Here is a 6749-nt window from a genome sequence, read left to right on the forward strand (position 1 = left end):
AGAAAACAAGAAAAGGATAAAAGTCTGTTTCTCTTAAAACAAACAAACAAACAAACAAATCTCATTTTCTGTTAATGCTGTGGTCTGGCTAACATAAAAAGAAGCATTTCAGTTCTGGATAGCTTAGACAGAAGAGTCGAGAAAATTATTTGCATGGTGACAATTTCTTCCCTTTTCCCCCTTTTGTCTTTACCCTACCTTTAGCCAGTGCTTTGTATATGATGCCAAGCTAAATTTTGTCTTTTGTCAAAGAGTTCTGATTCCATCCCTCTCCAAACTCACAAGACTACACCATCCATAAATACCACACTATTTGGAGTCAGGATGCTATCATTTTGTCACACCAAAGTTTTCATAGATGTAAACATTCTTTATGGCAGAAACTGCTGCATTTGTCTTTGCCTTAGCCACAGGACTGCAGAGTGATGTCTATGGATGTTCTCTGGCAGCATTGTGCATCCCCATCCTGCATCCCCATCCCTGGCCACGCCCAGGATTCACACAGCACCTTGCTGCATGTGTTATCAGGCCCTTTTAGGAAGGACATGTCTATTGTGCCAAGGTCACATTCCCACAAAGCAGCCTCTTGTCATACACTGTCAGACAGGCAGACACACTCTATGCAAAGGAACAGCCCACACTCAAGATTTACCTTGCCGTGTATCCCTGAGCTTGTTTAAACCCTGCCCCTGAGAATGGATTTGCATCTGAATTACTCGGGTGGGAAGCAAGTCAGGATTTGATCAGGCATGGATAAAGATTCCTACTTAAAATCCAAATTAACATATGGCTCTCCTTGATACAAGAGAGAGAACTATATGGAACTATTTTATACAACATGAAATGGCACCAGTAAAAGAAATGGGGTGTATGGTTGCCAAGACACTCTCCTATGAAAGGGAGTTATAGGACCTGTGAAGGATGTCACACAGCCCATTGGCTTTGAGTTGGAAACAGAAAAAAGGATTCAGGAGAGTGAGAGTGAGAAGCAGTAGGAGGAAGAGTGCTTCGAATTCCTTTCTAGGCCGTGTCCCACAGAAATCCCGGAGGACGTTGTGGGTGTTCTGGAGAAGAAAGAAATGTCAAATCCACATCTTGGCTTCAAAATGGAAGATGGAAGAGTGGCCTCCCACCTTTCCAGGCATGCTATGACAACTGGCACCACAGTATGCCAAAAGCAGATGTTCCTCAGTCTCACCTCTTTGAACAGGCCTGTGTCTCCTCCATCCTACGTCTAAATATCCTCCAAAGTCCCAGCAGTCATTCGGAGTCTTGAAGATATTAACGATGGCAGCAATTTCCCCTTCCCATTCTCCTGATAAAACAGAAGGAAGGAGGCAGAAAAAAGATGAGAGACGTAAAACTCCAGATGTTGTCGACACCAATATCTGGTTCCACCAGAGAATTTGAACACTGAAGCGATGATGAATTACAGTGGGATCCCTACGGCAACCCAGATTGCAATCATAATACCACTGAGGAAGGATAAGGGCTAGCATTCATTACTGTGAACAGTAAATGAATTTATGACAATTTCTCCTGGTCCTTTCAAAGAACGTGAACACATCTGCAAGAAATTAAGATGACACAGCGCTGTAACTCATTCATTAATAAAGTCTGGTATTGCACATTTGTTGCAAAATTTGTCGCAACTGTTACCAGAGGTTTTTAATTCTCTAAGTGGATGTTATTAAAACCATAACACAAATCTCTCTGGTGGGAGGGTACTAACTAATTTGCAGACTATTCTTTAGGTGATTTATTTTTAGTCCAGTACTTTAGTGAAGAAACTGAACTTCTTCAGGTTTAAAGCAAGTAGATATTTAATCATTAAAAATATGTACAACAGAGTTACAGCCAACCTGCTTTCTTTTTGATAATACATCAATTAATTTTACACTATCAAAAACCTCTTAAAGGACCTCTCTGTGATCTGAGTAACTGTGGAGGGAGAAATAATACCAGAAAAGCAAACCCTAAAGAAAGAGCAAACCTAATAATAACATACCAGGCTGTGATGGAGTCAGAGCAGTCACAGCTGTATTCCCGTGAGTGTGGAGTCACAGTTTGCCCATTTTTAAGGACAGATTATCAGGATACAACCTAGTCAATGATGAGAAGAATCAAAAATTAGCAAAATTTATGCATTTTACCCTGTGCAACAGGAAGAGTATCTATTGGCCACGTGTTACAAAGCATAAGCTAATACCTTGCTACTCCACTTGGCAATAGTTCCTACTGAGCTGTGTGTCTCAGCTTTGCACATGTATCACTGTCAAATATACCTGACAAAAGTCTTGCTACCGCAACAAGCCCACACATCTCTGCACAAACGTGCCAAACACCTACTGAGACAGAAGGTCTGCATTAGGGCATAGCATAGAGGCATTTTCATGCATGAGATCCACAAGATGCTGTGAAGAGCATCCCCTGTGCATCTCCTGTGCCCTTCAGAATGTTGAAGCCTGGATTCTGCCAGCAGCTCTGCAGTGCACCTTCAAGTGGTACTAATGGGGAAGCTGTAGCTGCCCTGGCCACTCCATTAAGCCTGTCCATGGGAGGCTAAACACAAACAAATATTTGCAGGATTGTGGTCTTATTTACTCCATTAGACATGAAAAATTATTAAGAATAAAGCTTGCATCTTAGAAACACATATTTGATTTTTCTTCTACATACTGAGGGAAAAGTTGAAAGGAAAAGAAGTTATAAATCCTTGGCTTACGCTCAACAAAACTCATCACAATAAACTGAGTGTTTTATAAGCTACAGGAAAAAATATGAGAAAATGCAATATTAATTTGAAAGAGCAATACTTCATATTGACTATAAATCAAACTAACAGTAAAGGTCACTCATAATTTAATGGCAAAGTTGCAATTTTTTTAATGTTACTGAACAAATTTTTGTACATTACTGAAAGCCAACACAAAAACATTCAGAAGATATTCTGTGAAAATTAAGAAAACAATCTGAATATTTCCCTGTGAACCTCTAGTAATAGCTACAAATATTTGTGTTAACATGCTATTTATTTGGTAGTTTTTCTACTAGTTATGAAGTATCATCTCAGCTCCTACGAGAGTGCTGGAAGGAAGGGTGAAAAACTAAACCAGGTCACTGATGGTTTGCTGTTTGAAGCAAGGATCCAGCTCTGACCAGGTGTGCTCTATTCTTGAGCAATCCTCACTGCAGGTCTGGGCTGCTCTTCTACAGCAATGGCAAAGACAACAGCCATTAGTTCAACAACCCCTTCCTTACTGCAGGAATCGTACCAGAGGAATGTGTTTTCTTGTCCATGTCATCGGTGACATGATCTGCTCTACAGTTTGTAGACACTTGGACTCACACAGAGGTGTTCAGAAGATGAAATGCCACTCAATTCTGTAGGATTCAGAGAGTCCTAAATGGCCATCTGAAATCTGTCATTTTTTATTCTCGTGAGTCTTCACAATCCTCATGCCCAAATCTTGTTTTGGAAGTTGTTGAAACCTACAGAATTGTCATCTATAATGGGATTTCCAGCTTCAAAAGAAAAAAACCCAAACAAACTACAACTTCAGCATTCCTTTATTGCTCATATATGTTCTTCACATGTCAGCTGTCAGGCTTGCATTGTCCCACCAATTCTCTCTCTTACCAGTTCTCTCTCCTCTGCCATTTCAGGAATCGAAGGGCATTGGCTTTCACAACGGTAACACCTTCAGTAAAGACACCATAAGCACCCAGAATGAAAATAATAAGCCAATAGAAGTTTGACTTTAAACAAGTAGCTCCTCCAAACCACAGAGAAAGAACACTCTGGATTTTGGCAGCACTTAGATATATCTTATTAAGTCAGTAAAGTTTTATCTATTGCTGATTGAAATTGTGAGTCTTTCTAAAATACCTCTGTAAATTGTGACTGCTTGGATGGACCTGTGTTAATCAATCATGAAACAACATTCTGCTTTGACTTAAAAGTGTATAGATTCATCAACATTTCAAGTTGATAATAGGGAAGCTAAACCAGTGTAGTGGGTTTCTGTGGCTGAGTTTTGGTAGGGGGGGGTGGGCTACAGGGGTGACTTCTATTAGAAGCTGCCAGAAGCTTCCCCTGTCTGGTAGAGCCAATGCCAGCCAGCTCCAGGATGGGCTTCCAGCCACTGGACAAGGCCGAGCCAACCAAGAGTGACAGTAACACCTCTGGGATAACATATTTGAAAGTTATTGTGCAGTCAGAATTCCAGCCAGGGAAGAGCGGAGTGAGAACATGGGAATGACAAAGTAGACACCAGGGTCGGTGCAGAAGGAGGGGCAGGAGGTGCTCCAGGCACCGGAGCTGAGGCCCTGCAGCCCCTGGTGCAGACCAGGGTGGGGCAGCTGTGCCCCTGCAGCCCATGGGGGACCATCGGGGTGCAGAGACCCCCCTGCAGCCCTTGGAGGAGCCCGTGCTGGAGCAGGTGGATGCCCAAAGGAGGCTGTGACCCCGTGGAAGGCCCAAGATGGAGCAGGGTCCTGCTAGGGACCTGCAGCCCATGGAGAAGGGAGCCCACACTGGAGTAGGCTTTTCCTGAGTGGGACTTGTGGCCCCTGTGGGGACTCATGTCAGCACAGCTCATTCCTGAAGGACTGCATCCCATGGAGGAGTGACCCATGGGACAGCAGTTTCATGAAGAACTGTTGCCTGTGGGATGGACTCATGCTGGAGAGGTCCATCAAGGACTGTTTCCCATGGGAGGGACCCAATGGGAGCCGGGGAAGGACTCCTCTCCCTGAGCAGTGACGGAAACAACAACTGACCACAACCCCCATTCCCCGTCCCCCTGCACCGCTGGGGGGGAGGAGGGAGAACATAGGAGGAAGGAAGAGGGGGGGGAAGGTGTTTTAAGGTGTTTTTAAGATTATTTTACTTCTCACTCTTTTGCTCTGATCCTGTTAGTAATAAGTTCAATTAATATCCCCACTCTGAGTCTGTTTTGCCTGTGATGGTGATCACTGGGTGACTTCTCCCAGCTCTTAACTCATGAATCTTCCACTGGGTTTTTTTCTCTCCTCTGTCCAGTTGCAGAGGGGAGTGAGAGAGCGGCTGCAGTGAGTACGTGGCGTCCAACCAGAGCCAACCCACTACAGTCAGCTATATCCCTTGCATCATGAGGTGCAGGCCCACATTACAGAACCTGCAGCCACAGTTTCCATGTTCTCAGCATGGCTGGGCCCAGCTCTTTGGTGGTGACTCAACTGCAGTGCCTGTGCTCCCCAGGGGAGAGGAGGTCTCCTGCTCTGCCTTATTGCAAGGCTCAGTGTTGCCCCTAGGAGTCCAAAAGCCACAGATGAACTCACTGATGACTGTGAGCAGAAACACTTCACTGCTTTGATAGGTGTAGAAAAGGAGCCTACAAAAAAGAGTGAGTTACCCTTAGCTCCATCTCAGCCAGTAATTCCCACAAGCCAGCTATCCTCCTGTGCTGGGACTGCTCTTTTTCCTGGTAAAACAAGAATATATTTTTAAATATATCAAAGTGCTATTTTAAAAAATGAATTAAGCTGTGAAACGCTATGACTCATCAAAGATGCAAGGGGAAAGAGGGAGAAATCCAGGGCACATGGCTCTGGTGGGTGGAAAGGGGTTTCTCCTGACTTCTGATGGATCAGGCTGAATTTAGACTGACAGCACACAGACTGTCTGGGATCAGACCCCACATACACTCAGCTTTGCTTCCTTTCTCCCTAATTTTCATAAAATGTAAGGGCAGAAAATGAACCTGCCCCATCATTCAGGCAGACAGTGGAGTTATGGTCTTCACTCAATGATCTCATTACCCATTCCAAGATAATATCCATAAGCATGTTTTTTGATCAGCAGAAGTGGCAATGCCACTGAGAAAATACACCATGGCAGACACAAGTACCAAAAAAATATTGCTTATGACAAAGCAATGTGGCCCTTGGTCTATAGGACTAAAGCCTAAGGCTTTCAAAACCCATTTTGGGTAGAGAAAACACCACTCAAACTCATCAATATTATGTATGAAAAACACAGTGAGTACACAGAAAACAAGTAGCAATTGAAGCAGTCCTGGACTAGCCTTGGGCCTGAACCATCCGAAACCTTTGCCTGTGTCCATCTTTAGTGTTTACTTAGTTCTTATGCCTTGGCACCAATAAGAGACTTCAGCACAAGCTGACTGCACAGCCACTAGGATTTTTAATGACCAATAAATTATCTGCTGCTTTGGAAAAGCCAGTTATCATATTTAATTTGACAGCCCCATACGGCGCGAATTCCACAGACACAAAACAAATGTCAGGCCTCGAGACTAGTGCACATTTCCCCAGATGCAAAATAGACACTCACCAGTTCCTCTCTTAGGAGGATGGAAAAAGCTAATCCCTCTAAATTATGCAAACCAAACAGTGAGTGAAGGCTTAAAGATCCAGCATTTACTTTTAACAAGTAAAGCATTAACCACACTACTGCTTTTCACATCTGCCTTTTATTTTTTTTTATTCTTTTTTTCCCTTTCGATGATATGCAGTGAAACTATTTTAAGATCTGCTCCTGAGTGCCTGCAGCTGGCACATCTTGGAGGGAATAGTAGGTGCTCATTTCTCCTCAGATCTGCCACCCTGCCTCCTAAACGTTTATCATGCTCCAGTAGAGAGACTTGGACCATGGAAGATCTTCTCAAATCCAACCCCTATTTAATTTTGCATCAAGGAACACAGTGAGTGGAGAGCTTTTTCTTTTACTCGCTTTGTATCTCATT

General features: G+C 43.4%; 1 long non-coding RNA gene across 1 annotated transcript in view; it reads right to left on the reverse strand.

Annotated features, from left to right (window-relative positions):
* The window catches only part of LOC108501785, a 20150-nt gene extending 18046 nt beyond the window's left edge, over positions 1-2104 (reverse strand). The window contains exons 1-2 of the long non-coding RNA XR_001876282.1: positions 2009-2104; positions 1199-1315 (exon numbers count right to left, since the gene is read on the reverse strand). This is a non-coding gene — a long non-coding RNA (uncharacterized LOC108501785). The remainder of the gene's footprint in view (positions 1-1198; positions 1316-2008) is intronic.
* Between the last annotated feature and the right edge of the window lie 4645 nt (positions 2105-6749).

Source organism: Lepidothrix coronata, unplaced genomic scaffold, assembly GCF_001604755.1.
Source record: "Lepidothrix coronata isolate B3197 unplaced genomic scaffold, Lepidothrix_coronata-1.0 Scaffold107, whole genome shotgun sequence".
Taxonomy (NCBI): domain Eukaryota; kingdom Metazoa; phylum Chordata; class Aves; order Passeriformes; family Pipridae; genus Lepidothrix; species Lepidothrix coronata.